The sequence below is a fragment of the Neovison vison genome, chromosome 12, assembly GCF_020171115.1.
Source record: "Neovison vison isolate M4711 chromosome 12, ASM_NN_V1, whole genome shotgun sequence".
Lineage (NCBI taxonomy): Eukaryota > Metazoa > Chordata > Mammalia > Carnivora > Mustelidae > Neogale > Neogale vison.
Genome location: NC_058102.1, coordinates 10811042 through 10826464, shown reverse-complemented (window position 1 = coordinate 10826464; position 15423 = coordinate 10811042).

Sequence of the window (15423 nt, the reverse complement as noted above, 5' to 3'; positions counted from 1 at the left end):
GCTCCAGGGCCGGGAACCCAGGATCCTCAGACAACAGGGGACCCCCAGGCAGTGAGGAGGGCAGCTTCCAGCAGTGGGCAGGTCCCAGGTGCGCTGGGCCCGGCCCTGCATCACATAGAGAGACTGCAAAACCTTCCCTTGGTCCCCGACCCTCGGCATCCTGGCATGTCAGTCCCATTGCCACTTTAAGAAGCCCAGCGAGGCGGCCCTGAGAGAAAAGGAGCAATTCTACTTTGGCAGATCCCGAAACAGGACACAGGGAGGATACAGAACACATGGGTCTCCTTCTGGGAAGAAAGGGGCCGAACTGAGCCTGCAGAAGGAACATTCAGGACAGGTGACAAGTTTCCAGAAGTGCTGGGCCTGCGACAAGGACTCCTGGAGAAGGTTCCTGCGGATGGGACTCAGGGGAGGACGGTGGGGTTACGGCCCCTGTCCTTCTTCCCGGGGCACCCGAACCCTAACCGTTCCCCACCTGTGTCCTCACACAAGTGGGCCCCCAAGTTGAAAGCAGGATCCCCGGGCAGCGTTTCTAAGTATACAGGCCTTGTGGGCACACACCAGGGCCCCCCCCAATCCCATGGTGAGGACATCACGGACCATCAGCAATCGACTGACACACACCCCACTGTCTTGGCCTCAGCCTAGAGGACGGTCACGCGAGGGGGGCATCTCCCTCACGGGGCCGCGGGCAGGAGTCCGCTGCTGACATGCCTGTGGGGCCAGGCGGGAGCGCAGGGGTGAGCCCCCAGACTCCAACTGTCTCACAGAAGGCCGGTGGGCACGCAGGCTCCATCCCGCCCCAAAATGCCCCTTTTCAAGAGAGGCTCAACAGAGGGGTATAAAAACACAACATCGTCTGGTTTCAAATACTGGCCATCGGTGCTAAGAAATACACAACACATACCCCCGACTCCCGCCCCCGCTCAGGTCTGCCTCAGAAAACAACACAGGAAGGGGCATTTGTGGGTGGGGAGGCTGAGGTCCGGGGCTGCTGCAGGACCCTCTGTCGGGGGCCGTTTCATCTCAGGTGCTGGCCGGATATTTATCTTCCACCGTGGTCACGGAGCGGCTCTGCAAACCTTTCCTGTGTTGCAGGTGTTTGCTTCTCTAGGAGCCCTTGTGTCCCAAGCAACCAGCCAAAACGTTACTTTCCCAGCATCCTTTGCAGCAGGGGTGAGCAGCGGACCAGGCTCCTGGGGGCAGGGGGGGAGGCGGGAGTCTCCACTGGAGACCTCAGTCTCAGAGCCCTCGAGGCCAGCAAGGACGCAGAGGACTCCCAGAGGCCGGGGGTGGGGGTGGGGGGCAGCCACTTGGCCCATCCTACACGCCTCCAAGCCCTACTGGTTGGTCCTGCCAGAGACTTCCAAGCTTTAGAAGGTCCTAAATCAATCACTTTTATAATGAAACAAGGCCAGGTCGGGCTCTGTGACTTGGAACAGGTGTTTTGGCCGCTCGTGGAGGGACTGACCGTCACTTCGCAGATCGATTTAAAGATTTGAGGTTGCCTGTAATTGTCACCCAACCCCACCACCCGCTTTGGCAATGGCTGACCAGCCTGGGGGACAGCAAGGTGAGAATATGGTGAGCGGACAAGAGAAATAGGGCTGCCGCACAGTTCTGTCCGCCGGGGCATTGGCTGGGGATCTGAGGTGTGATGTCCGCCCTGCCCCCAGGTGTGAGCGCTGGGTCTCAGCAGACAAGTCAGGAGGGCCTAAGACAAAAACCTCTTGCTGCCTAGGGAAGTCAAGGGGGTGGGTGACCCTAGGGGGTCACCCCTAAGGGGACCCTAAGGGCTTTGCTGCGGGATGTCTTCCTGGCTGGCTGCATGGTTAAGGCCTGACTTTCAAGGTCTAGGGAGGCCCAGGCGCGTGCACGCACACACACACACACACACACACACACACACACCATTGGCTGGCTGACCTTGAATCTGTCCCACTGACTGGTTTCCACTTTGGGTGCTGGTTAATAAAGAGACAGGCTGCGGAGCTTTCAGAACTCGCAGGGGGCCCCCCGTATTTGGTGGGTGGCTGGTTTCGCTTTCACAGTGAGTTAGACATGGCCCGGTTGTGGGTCCTCCCACCACACAGAGTCACAAACCCACCCCGGCTTGTCTGAACCAGGTCAGCACATGCTCTGTTTACCAAAAGCTTGTTCCCCAGGAGGCCCTGCAGCCCGCATCCCCAGCCCGGAGCCTAGTTCCTACCTTCCGCCACGGGTGCTGGGCAGGGCCACGATACGTGTCCATGGTACCAGGAGCCCTGCCGGCTCGCTGCTCCCTGCAGGGAGCACCCCCCGTCCGGTTTCCATGCACCTCCCCAAGCCTTGCTCAGTGGTCAACCCCCCAGCCTCCCCAACCCAACCGTACAGACAAGAATATTCATTTCTTCTCTTCGGTTCCCCTTCATTTCGGTCCTGCCACTCCCCTTGGCCAGAGGCTCCTCCCAGGGGACATGAGCGCGGGCTGGGAATCTAGACACCTGGGTTCAAGTCCCAGGGGGCTCACGGGTCATGTGTCCCTCCCTTCGGTAATCGCTGTTCAAGGGCTACAGGCCGCAGGAACAGGCCCTGGCTGACTTGAGCCGAACAGAACCAGCCAGAAGAATCTAGAATGGTTACAGGTTCTGGAAACAGCCAAAGACCCAGACCTCAGGGCTGGGCTGGGGGGCAGACTCCAAACCAGCAGCAAGACCCCTTCAGGGTATCAACTTCCAGGCTTTTCCCAAGTTCATTCCACTAGAATTCCAAGAGTCCCATTGGCTAAATGGGGTCCAACACCCACCCCCCTCGCTGGTGAGGATGAGGTACTTTGATTGACAGCTTGACCAGGACCTCATCTAATGTAGGAAAATAGATTTCCAAAGAGAAATGGGGTGCCGCTCCCAGGAACGGGGGTCAGACAGACGCTGAGCCAGGAAGAGCCTTGAAGGCCAGCCCCACAGGGATGTGATTGGGTCCGATTATCCCGAAAGCTCTTCCAGAAAAGGCATCCTCTACCTGGGGCACTCCGACCTGGGCGCCTTGCCTCCCTCGGGGATGTGGGGTTCTGTTCAGTTCTCAGGAGCAGCCGCAGGCTTGAGGGTGCTTTGCATGTCCCCCACCCCGCTCCGAGTCCCCCCACCCCCACCCCACACCCCATCTAGGAGAGACCACAGCAGGGCCAGGGCTGCCCGAGTGGAAAGGAGGGAAGCTCACCTCCATCCCCCATGTGAGGCTTGAACCAGTGACCTTGATCTCAGGGGCCTCCGGGGGCTCATGAACCAACCTGAAAGCAGCAGAGGGTAAAGGGCCCCAGGCCGTGCCGCTCTCTCTCAGGGTGAGGCCTGGGAGGGCTGTAACTAGCTCAGTTCCTCGGGTCTAGCCCTGAGGCCCCTAGCTGCCCCACCTGGGGGGCCCTTGCTCACCCCTAAGTGATGAATTATTTGTGTTCCCAGAACCCTATTTCAGCGGTCATCCAGAAGGAGCCCCTGACACCGGCTGGGAGATGGAAAACAGAGATCATGAACAAGAGTGTGTCCGGAGAGGCAGCTCCTGCCGGACCCTTGGCTGCTGTACAGGACTCTCCCTCTACACCCCTGCCCACCAGTCCTGCTTTCCCCACCCCTAGACTCCACCACCAGTCCAGAAGTACCTGGGATTGGTACCCAGCTTTACCCCTTCCTGAGCCAGGGCTCAGGGATCGCAGTGGGCCTGGGGGGCAGATGCCAACGGGGTGAGGAGGGGATTGGGGTCAGGGTGAGGAAAGAGCCTTGGGGCCCTGCCATCAGTAGGATGTGGCCGATGGCTTCAGGCCTGTGGTTCCGGCCCAGAAGAGTTGCTGACGACCTGGCGGAGGTCCCCCATGCCTTTCCCTCAGGAAGCAGGGGTGGCGGGAGCGGAGGTGGCAGAGAGGTGGGGCAGGGCGGGGGAAGCTGTGAGGTGTGTGGTTTAGGCTGTGAAGTTCACATCAGAGAAAGCCCGGACACTCCAGTGAGTGGGCCAAGAGAGCCGCTGCTCTCCACTGGCCCCTTTTCCTGTTTCTGGTCTCTGGTCTCTCCTCAGATCCTCCTCTGTCTGCTCCCCATCCTCCAACATCTGTCCCTCTTCGGGCCCCAGAGCCCAGACCAGAACCCAGAGGAGGTTCAGAATAGCCGGCTCAAAGATATCAGAAGCTACAGCATCACCAAGTTTCCAGAGAACAGAGCAGCATCAAGGATGGAGAGGACAGAACCTTCTAGAAGCCATATGAGTCCCTGAGCAACACCAGTTAATAGCACCTGGAACACTTCTGCCAGTCTTTACTATGGGCTGGACCCTGTTCTCAGCATTTTAGACGTTACTCCTGAGTGGTTTGGCACCCCCAAGAGCTCGTTGGAAATGCAGAATGCCAGGCCCCACCCCAGACTTGCTGAGTCAGAATCTGCTTTTTAGTCAGATCCTGAGGTGATTCGGGTACACATGGAAGTTTGAGAAGCATCTTATTAATCATTCAATCCCGACAACAACCATTTCAGGTCGGTACTCTTAGGGATGCCATTTCATGGAAGGGGAAACCAAGGCACAAAGCTTGAGTATCTTACCCAAGGCCATACGGGGGGTCAGTGCCAGGCTACTCTGGCTTTCCAGCACCCAGTCTGGCGCTGCCACCATTTCTCTGACCCCAGGCTCTCTAGGGAACGTTGGAATTTTTTTTGTGCTTTTCCCAGGCGTACTAGGTAAGAACCTGTGTAGTCCGCCAGAGCATTCGTCTGGTTCCTGTATCCGCCTAGGTCTGGGCCGGGACTTACGGAGGCAGCTGAAGGTGCTCAGGGCAGCCTGGCCTCAAGGAGCCCAGGGTCTCATTAGGGATCCAGGAGGCGGGCACACGTGTGAATGCAGTGACAGTAATCCGAGTTTGCATGAGGCTTTCGGACACTCCCTGGGCAATGGCTTCTTCAGGGCAAGCCTCATAGAGGAGGCAACTTTGAACCAGGCCCCGAAGGCAGAAAAACGGCTAACACAGAGCAAAGGGCAGAGACCAAGCCTGAGCAAAGGAGCAGAGGTGGGAATGGACACAAGGTAAAGAGACCTGGATGGGCGAAGCAGACACTTGGAGCTTTACACACATCCCCAAGTCCAAGTCTCACCAAGGGCTCACAGCATCACACCCGGAGTGCCCAGGATCCCTTGAACTCCCCTGTGATGAAAAGATCACTCTTTCCCAGAGGAGGAGGCCCAGTCCAGCTCTGGTGTGCATGGGGAGGGGTAGGGTCGGGGGGTGGTTCAGGCGCGCCTGTGCATAGGCAGGCCTCCTTCAAACAAACCTGAGCTGGGCAGAGCCAGCCCAGACCAGCCCAGCTGCTAACTGGGGAGTGAGAGATGCCTCACAGGCCCAGGGTCTCCCCTCACTGGACGCCCCTCACCCCCAGCCCCAGCCTTAGGCCCTTGAAGTCCTGGCTCCTCAGAAATGGGCTGTCACTCGGTAGTGTGTCTGCTCGGGACCCGCACAGCCCGTCGCCCTACCTGGAGCACTGCAGGGCCGGCACGAGGAAGGGGACCCTCTGCACATGAGCTCCACCTTACCTGGAGAAACCCCAAGGCCGATGTGTCCACGCACAACAGGGCGCCCCTCTGGACGACTTCTCCTTTGAAGGAACTGAGCACACGTGTGTTGTAAGTGCATCCCAGGCCGGGAGCAAGAAGCTCACACGTAGCACGAGTCAGCTCAGTCCTAGAGCAAAACATACAGAATTCCTCCCCTCTTTAACCTTACTGCCATCCCTTTACGCTTGGCTCAGAACATTGCACACAAAAGGCACTCAGTAATTGCTTTAAGGACACTTGAGTTGACTCAGGACACAGTGACACGTGATCCCAGAAGTGGCCACCAGAGGGCGATACTTGCTTCTCTCCTGCTTCTACACAGGGTTTGGGCTTCAGGAGGAAGAAGAGGTAAATAAATGCCAGGAGTGGCCCACATCGCACAGTCCCTGATTCCTTCCTGGGAGTTCCGAGGACCCCCCCCCACCTTCCCCTGCGCAAGACAAGATGGGTAAACAGGCAGGGCCCCTGGATTCCAGGAAGACAGCTTGAGGGGAGCCCAAGGAAGGAGAAAGCCAAGATCAATGACTTACAAGGGAATCTGGAGGCTCTCAAGTCCGTCCCCTCTCTGTACTGATGATGAGTCTGAGCTCAGAGAGAGCAGCTATCAACCTTAGATCACACAGCAGAGGAGGCTTGAACTCTGGCCTGCAGCTTCCCAGACCCCACTCAATCCCACTCAACCCCCAGACAGAGCAGGGAACTTAATCCAGGAGGCCCTTTGTCTTCCTTTACTCGGAAACAGATTCACCTCCCTCTCTAGAGCCTGACTGTTAGGGTCCCTGAGACAGCCCTCCACTCCCCCTGCATCACTTTCCCTTAGCCCTGGTGATGGCATCCTCCCACACCTCCGGCCCTGACTGCCCCTGAGCGCCAAGGACTCACAGTCTGGCCTCTGCAGCCCAGACCCGCATCTCTAGTCCCCTTCTCCCTTCCTCCCTCACCCTCCCACTCTCCCTCCCAAGTACCACTGCCCTGCCCTCAGCCCCGGCCAGCAGCCTCTTAAGACAGAAATCAGATAATCATGTCCCTCCTGCTTAAAACCCCTCAAAGGCTTGCTGCCATACTCCCAGTACAACCTCTCCTCCTCGCCCTGGGAGACCCAGACCTGCAGCCTCTCTGGCTCCTTCTTATCCTGGCCGCCCCACTCCTGGTCGCCTGTCCGCTCCTAGAAGGCTCAGACCTCTTCCCTGTCTGGGGCTCCAGCCGTGGTCACTCTCTGAGGGGGACCTTCCCTGGCCAGCCCCACCCCATCTACAGTGAACACCAGCCTGTTCCATCCAGGCTCTTGCCCTTGGCTCCTGGGCATCTGCTCTCATTTGTAATTGGTCGGGCGTTGGTGGAGGATTTGCTTGGTGTCCGTCTTCCTGCCCGGACTGAGGCTCCTCAAGGTCCCATGGCTTCTCGTGGGGCACCTAAAGCCAGGTATGGCTCGGATAGACACTCACAATGTATTTGTTGACAGATGGATGGATGGACGGATGGATGGATGCTAGTACATTCTCAGTATCTGATCAAGAAGATGTCTGTTCGTACTTCCTTTATTCAGCAGAGATTTACTAGGTTTTCTGCTGATAGTCCCAGGCCAGGCACTAGGGGACTTGCCATCTGGATCATTCAAACCCCCTTCTCTCTGTATAGGGGGCACAATGACACACAAATAGTTGTAACTAAGGGACCACTGGGTTGAAATGTCAGGACAACCCCAGTATCGAGTGATAAGCAAAAGTTCATGTAATTTCATTCTAAACCTTTTAAGGCTTTATCTAAATGAATGAAAGGACAGAAAGAAGAATTGTTCAGTTTACAGAGGCAATTTTGGCTTTAGAGAAAGCGGTCAGGATGGGTGTAAAAGACAGAGAGTATGCCTAGTTCAAACAAAACACAGGCAGCAGACAGAGACCAGAGCCGTGCTTGGCTGGGGCAAACAGGGAGATCCTCTCCCCAGCACTGCCTTAAGCTCCCCAAGTTCTAAAACTCATATTCACCCAGTAAACAAGTATTTATTGGGAGCCCGCTATGTGCCAAGCTTGATTCTAGGCACTTGGAACCCAACAGTGAACAAAACAAAGATTTCTGCTCTTCTAGAGCTCACCATCCAGCGGTGGGGGTGAGGGAAACACAGACAATAAAGAAAATAACTAAGAAAATGCCACAGGAATTAGAAGAAGACAAACATTAGGAGAAAGGGAAGAGCAGGACTTGGGGGACCATGGGGGACTTACTTGAGCCCCATTTCAAGTAAGGCGTTTGGAACAGACCTCATGAGAAGGTGATGTGAAAATCTGAAAAAATAAAACAAAAACACAAGGGTGGAGGGAGCCAGGCAGAACTGGAGGGAGGAGGTGTGAAGAGTATGGACTGTCTCCTGAATGTGGACAGTTGCTGGGATCCCCAGAATGTGCCCCAGGACCTCTAGCCCAAGCCCTTGCCTATACCAGCCTGGGAGTTCCGCACGATAAAAGGTGACTTGACTTATTCCTGGAAAGTGTTTACGGGATTAATGTTGGATCAGACAGAATGGGATGCTACCAGCAACCTTCTTCTTTGCCTTCCTCCAAGCAAACTCCTACTCATCCTTCAAGACCCAAATACGTATGAACAGAGTTGATTGCTCTCTCCTTTGAGCTACTCACTCTTATTGAAGGCTTGTTCCTTAAAAAGATTTCTTTGATAGCCCCCAATAAACTGTATTTCCCTGATTTTCCTGAAGTCTGGTCCTTTCTCTGCACTGGGACCCCTCGAGGGGATCTGACCTCTGGATCCCTTGAACCTCCTGGAGATGCTTGGTTAACGGTGGCAGAATTGAATGACCTGTTTTCCCTTCACTGTTCCCTCTCAGGTAAGCAGTTTCCATTTCTGGGGACCTGGGGTACAAGAGTTGAGGTCCTTTGGGTTGTGAGCAAGATAATTCAACATTTATTCTTTTAAAAGCTGGGGGGGGGGAAACATGTTGAAGATGGGAGCTTGAGCCCCAACCAAAGCTCAGGGAGGGGAAAAACCAGGACCCCAGGACTTTGGCACCTGCCACTCCTGGGCTCCCTGACTGGAGCTTTTCCTGAATATGCCGGTCTCTGTTAGCGCTGGCTGTGGCTCTGTTTCCCTGATCCCAGGAGCAACAAACACTCGGGCTGTTGCGGCTGGGGTTGGGGTCCGCTCTTGGAGCCATCAACCACCCTGGCCACCAGGGGACGGGGTAAAAAACGACAGCCTGGGCCCCAGGGTGGGGTGGGAGCTGGTGAGGTGGTGAGGGGTCCTGGGTGAGGAGGTCACTGAGCCTAGGGAGCAAACATCTGGAGAGCCTCCTTCCTGGGGCCCCCCCACTCCAGTGTACCCATACCCTTCACGTGTGAGGGGCCTGGGGCTCCAGCCTTACTCGAAGGGTAAGTGTGCAGGAGGTCAATGCCCTGGGGAACATCCTTTCATCAAGAGGCAGCTGCATTTTTTTTTTTCAAAGATTTTATTCATTTATTTTAGAGAAAGAGAGGGAAAATCCCATGCAGACCCCGATCTCCCCCCGCCCTCACTGAGCATGGAGTCCAACCAGGGTTCCATTCCAGGACCCTGAAATCAGGACCTGAGCCAAAACCAAGAGTCTGACACTCAACCCACTAAGCCACCCAGGTGCCCCAAGGCAGCTGCATTTTTAATGAAAGCTTTATTTTGCAAAAATCAAAATTTCCAGCTAACATCACGATGTCCCTGACCCCAGAGCCAGGAAGAGATATGCACAGTTGGCCCTGGCCAGCAGATGCCAGCGGGCCCCAGCACCACCGGCTGTACCCGCTGTGGTCTGAGGGCATGAGCTCCTCCGGGACTCCTGCAAGAGGTCCTGCCCTATCACGGGACTGACCAAAAGGAGGATCTGTTCCACCTTGTAGCCATTCTCTGAGGCGTAACAGCCCAGGCCCCTGACAGCTGTCACAAAGGCCTGGGTTGGACTCCTTCAGGTGTTGCCCACCGGCTACGTCCCAAATCCCAGGTCCTGCAAAGCTAGCTCCTTCCCACCATTTTTTCTGTTCCCTGAAAGTGCTGAGCAGTTCCTACCTCCGGGCCTTTGCCTGACCCCCTGCCCCACCCTTTCCAATTATCTTCGCCCTGTGGTCCTGGAGACAACTTGCCCTCGTTTGCAGTCTGCGTGGTCCATGAGGCTCTGTGCAGGTCTGTCCGCCCTATGAGGGCAGAGACCGTGTGGCCTTCGTGTTCACTGCTTTGCCCCCTGTGCCCAGCTCAGCGCAGAGCCTGGGCTCAGGAGTCGCTCCTGAACCCCTGAATGAAGGGACACACGGTCCCGGCAGGCATTCATCCAGTCTCGGGCTGTCATGGCTTCTTCTCCCGTAAAGACTTCAGTACCGTGTCTACCTTAACATAATACTCAGCACCTCTAGCGAGCGTGCCGTGAGCCCGCCTTTCACACATACTTCCCGCCTTTCCTCCCCATGTGGCGCTCTGGGGTGGACGCTGTTTCCATCACCCTCGTTTCCTGGGTGAGGAAACTGAGGTGCAGTGTGGTCGGGGGAGTGCCCTCATTTCTGGGTTCCATCTGGGCCCGGACAGTGTCCCCAGCAGACCGGGATGTGCTCAGGGAAGCTCGATTCTGCCTCGAGGGCCGGAGAGGGTTCCAGGCCGGGGTGACCTCGGTGCCCCGCGAGCTCGGAGGCCAATCAATGGGCAGGGCTGTAACCAGGGGTGCTCAGGGCCAAGGCTGCCCCCCGAGTCTGGGAAGGCTCCCCAGAACCGAGACACCCTGGCTGAGTCAGATGCCCACATCTGGTGCGTCAGCTGTATTTTAAACCCCTTCTCCCCACCCCGCAACCCTGCCCCAATCCTGCTTGGGGGTTCAGCCCAGACCCTCAGGCTTCAGAGGTAAATCTTGCTTCCCACAATCCTGTTCTTCTGGGGCGGGGTTGGTGTCAGTGTGATCATGTGACCCTCTCTGGCCAATGAGAAGCAGGGAGAGGCTGCGGGAGGAAAGACTGTTCTTTCTCCCGCCCTGAGACGACACCTACCTGGGGCCGCCATCTTGGGGCCGCCATCTTGTGCCTGCCCTCCTGTGGCCCCAAGGGAGGCCGGCCTGAGAACAAAGCTCTGGCGCAAAGGGTGCCAAGCGGACGTGGGGGACAAACCACGGTTTTTCGTGGTGCCGCTCAGCTTCTGGGTTAACCAGCCCTGGAGCTGCCTTATCCTGGGATCAAGGGTTATTTTTCCATTTTGATGCTTTCTGTTCAGTAAGCGTTCCTTGCACCCCAAAGCATCCTAGCAGATACAGAGGGGAATCTGTATCACAAAGCGGAGGGAGGAAAGGATTCTTTCTCTGTGTGTTAAAACCCAACGGAGAGAGCCTGTCTGCCCAGCCGAGAGCTCTGGGACAGGATGCACGGACCAGACACACGGTACCCACCACACCCCCCATCTCCCGGACCCAGCACAGCCCTGGGGGGAGACGACAGCGGGGAAGCAAGGGCTGCCTCAGTCTTGGGGTTCCTGGCTGAAGCGCATCCTGGCCCCTCCTCCCCAGCTGAGCCTGGGAGCTGCGCACAGAAGACCCCCCCGGCAGGTCTGAGACGCGGAGGGACCACCCCTCTCTCCGGGGCCAGACACTCGGGAGGCGGCTGAGAACCCAGGGAAGAAGCGGCCCCATGGCGTATTCGCGCAGAAGGGTCCGGGCTCCGACAGCGCTCTGAGGGACACAGAATTGGTGAGGTAAGCACTGCGGAGCAGACCTGGCCCTCCGGAGAGGGGTGAGGACCCAGGACGCTGCGGGAGCAAGAGTGATTCAGCAGGTGTGCGGACACCTGAGCAGAACCCAGAGCAGATGGCACGGTGACAGACTAAGCAGGGGTCATGTGGACGCGTGGGGACAGCTGACCTCTCACCGCCCACAGGATGGGGCACTTAGGAGCCGCTCCCCTTGGACATGAGGCCAGAGAGGAGCTCCAGCTGGCCCAAAGCACATTTCTTTGCCTTCAGCAGAATGGAAGTGCCTCATAGAAATTAAGTTCAGGGGCGCCTGGGAGGTTCAGTCGGTTAAGCATCTGCCAGGGACCCCAGGATCAAGCCCAGCGTGAGGCTCTCGGCTCAGCAGGGAGCCTGCGTCTCCCTCTTCTGCCTGCACACTGCCTACCTGTGATCCCTCTCTGTCACCCTCCGTGTCAAATGAGTAAATAAAATCTTAAAAAAAAAAAGAAAAGAAATTAAGTTTAGTGGGGAAGAAAGCAAGTTCCAGTTTTTGCACATCTGAGCTTGGGGCATCCATTCATTCCGCTCCCTGCCTGTCCCCCATGGTGCACAGCAGTCAGCCTAGCAGTCAGCCAGCTGCAGGACAAGGACGGCCACCTAGGCCCTCACCCTCACTCTCACTCTGCTCCGGTCCTGCACGGGGTCCCCTGCTTCCTCCCTGTGCCCAGACCTCAGTTACTACTTCCTCCCGCCCACACTACCACCTTCAGACCAAGACTTCACACCCCAGCCTGACCCTGTTCTGCACACTCTGCTCCCCCCACCCCCACCGCCCATGCCCCCTCCTCCGCCTGCCCTCCTGGTTTGCAGCCCAGCTGCTCCCAGGCACGGGGCTTGGGGCTTAGCCGTGCACTCTTGACTCCTGTCCTGGAAATCCCTCCTTCCTCTCTGGCTCCTGCAGCAGCCGCTGGCTGCAGCTGGCCCTGGCTCTCCCCCCAGGGGGCCCCACCCATAATGTTCTTGACATCTGTTTCTGGTTGTGTTGAGTTTCTGCCTGTTTTCCCCTCCTCCAGAGGTACACGTGGCAGTATGTGGCTCCTGGGTCCGGGCAGGGCAGTGGAGCTGGCTGGGGGAGGAGGAAGCTGCAGAGGGAGCTACAGAGCGCCCTCTCTGTGCCAGCCGCTGCTGATGTACAAAACAGAGACTCTGGAGGGACGGACGAGGAGACAAGCCCGGCTCACATGGATAGAGGACAAATAACTGGGCCTGCCCTGAGCCAAGAGTTCTTCTAAGAAGATTCGGACCCGGGAATCAGAACCCTCGCCCCACCAGGCTCCAGAGCCCACACTCTCTGACATTTGAGTACTTACCACTTCTCTGAAACTTCTCTGGCCCCTGTCACTTGGCACTTAATATTTTCTGGGACAATCAGCACTGTTTTCGCAGTCTCCCCCATTGTTAGTCCAGGGGTCCTGATCGGGGGTTCTGAAAATTGTCACCCCATAAAGCCTCAGAGACGCCCCCCCCCCAGGCCTCAGCGGGGCAAGAGAGGAGGGACTTTGAATCCAATGGGACAGAAAAGGATAGTGAGGGGTCCAAAGAAACCAAATGAGTTGCCCAGCCACTCAGGGGACTCCCCAGGGCAGAGCGGCCCAGGAGCCCGCCTCCTGATGCCTAGGCCTGCTCTCTTCTCGTTGGCATAGAAAAGTCTGATAGGAACAGCGGAGACTGGCAGGCCTTTTGCCCAAGGTGGACCCCTCACCCCAACCTGGGTGCCCTCCTCTTGTCCCTCTGCTATTAAACCTCTTACTTCCTTTGGAGTCGAGTGGGAATATGGCCCTCTCCTGTAGGATGACATCGTCGGTCCACCCCGTGTCCTCTCCTGGACCAGCTGCCTCCAGTCCCACTCCATAGAATCCATGCTCCACGGGGCCCCCACAGCAGTCTGCCTCTTAACTTAACTCTAACCAGTGACCACGCTGCTCAGAACCCTCCAGCAACTCTCCATCACCTACAAGGTCAAGTCCCAACTTAGCCAGATGTTCGAGGACCTTTTCGACGTGGCCCCTCCCTACCTGTCCATCCTCAGATCCCATCCTAGTCTGTCTCTACCACCTTTCCAAACATTTACATCACTTATGGGCCTCTCCTGTTGCCCAGAACGTAGGCCGCACTGTCCCACCTCCACCCCGTCATGCTGCTGTCTCTCTCCCCCACATCATATGTCTTTCAAACTCCTATTCATCCTCCAAGACCCTGCTCAAATGTCCCCTCCACTCCGACACTTTCCTAGATCATCCTCTCTAGAATTCTCTACTCTCTTCCCCATGCTCCAGTGCAACAGAGGAAGGACCTCCTGGGTATATCCTTTTTCTAGGAAGGCCGAGGGCTCCCAGATACACCCAAACCAAGCCCATAGAAGGATCCAGCCCACCCATCCAGGTACTGAGTCCCTAAGGACACAGCCCGGTTCAGCTGCCTGTACCAGCTCTGCCTGATCGAACTTCCCCCTTAATATTCCCTGCATTGTCCCCCTCCCACCCCCGACCAAGCGATGGCGGAGCAGAGCTGAAGTCCTGTGACTCCCAGCCTAGGCTGTTTTCCATTTCGTGGGCTGCGTCTCTTCGTGGCCCACTTCTCTCTCCCCTTCCTTGTTTAATACTTCAGAGGGACATACTATTTTCAAAATATGTAACTGAAGGGGATGGCAGGGGTGGAGAAGATAGCTGTATGGGCTCCCTGGGTCCCCAGGACTAAGCATTATAGATCTCCTGGGGGACCTGGTCCCCACAGACCTGGCCACAGGCTTGGGGGCCTCCAGAGTTCCAGGGCCCTTGCCCAGCCCCCACTGGCCTCAGCGGGGCAAGAGAGGAGGGACTTCTGGAAGGGTCCCCATCACAAAGATCCAGAGGCTCCTGCCACTCCTTGGAGATTTGCCACCAAGCCGGAAACCGGGCTCCTGTGGGAAAAACCAGCGCAGGCGGATGTCAGAAGGTGCTTGGAACCAGGATGGAAGCTTCTGCTGCAGATCAGCTGAGACCATGGAGGAGTTGGTTCTGAGAGCCCTGAGCTAATGTGGCCTGGAATTGCCTGCGACCTTTGGCCTCAGCTTGCAAAGGACAAATGAATTCTCCTGCAGGGGCTTGGTGAGAAGCTTCCAAAACTTTGCTGCCGAAAAACAAAACAAAACAAAAAAACTTGGCTGCCTTAGCGGATTGGCAAAACCGCTTGTCCTCATAGCATCCATGATTAGAGGCTCTGGCGCTGGGGGTAACCCTTACCTTTACTGCTGGGGGCAGAGGGATGATGCGTGAACAGAGTCTGAGCCAAAACTATGCCTTGGGGTCGCTCCCCTGCATAGCCTCTGACCCATGGGGAGCACTCAGGTGTAGTGGGAAGCCTCTTGCCGTGGCCGTGTAAGTTTCAGAGAAACAGAGACTCAGGGCTCCCTTGCCTGGACTGGGCCGAGTACCAGGGCAGTTCTAGAAGCTTCATTCCTTATAGCTGCATCTTGCACATGGTGCCCAGAACGCCACCAAGCACAGCCATAGGGACACGCACAGGTGCCTTGAGTGTGTCAGGCAAGCCCACAGGGGTCACTGCAAACATAGATTGATTGACATGAGCAGTCACCGCGCTAGCTTGGAAAGTCAGAACCCAGTCCTCTGTCTGATGAAGCTGTGTTTTCCTCCAGAGAAAAGCCAACAGTTCTCTCATAAATATTAAACATAAACCATGAGACAGAGTCCCCAAGTAGGGCCTGCGGGGCTCGGCACTTACAAGTGATTCACTGGAATGTAGGCTCCACAGCGTTCTTGAAGGCAAGAGGACGGCTTGGGCTCGCCCTGCACCTCCACGCCTAGCGGGGTACCCAGCACACAGCAGGCACTCAGTGAGTGTGGCTCAAACATCGCTCTTCTCATCCTCATGGCCACCCCCTGGGGTAGATTCTCTGCGTCCCCATTTTACAGACAAGGAAATGGAGGCTCAGGTATGTGGAGCCTGGCCTGAGGCCACAGACAAGGCACGGCCCAGCCGGCTCTGAGCCTGGCTCCACTCACTCCAAGGCCTACCAGCTGATGAGTGACTGAGGGGGCCGCGTGGGATGGGGAGCCCATGGAGGGGAGCCCTGCGGTCGGGCCCCCAGCAGAACCAGGACTGGCCACCTTCCTGAGGAGGGGC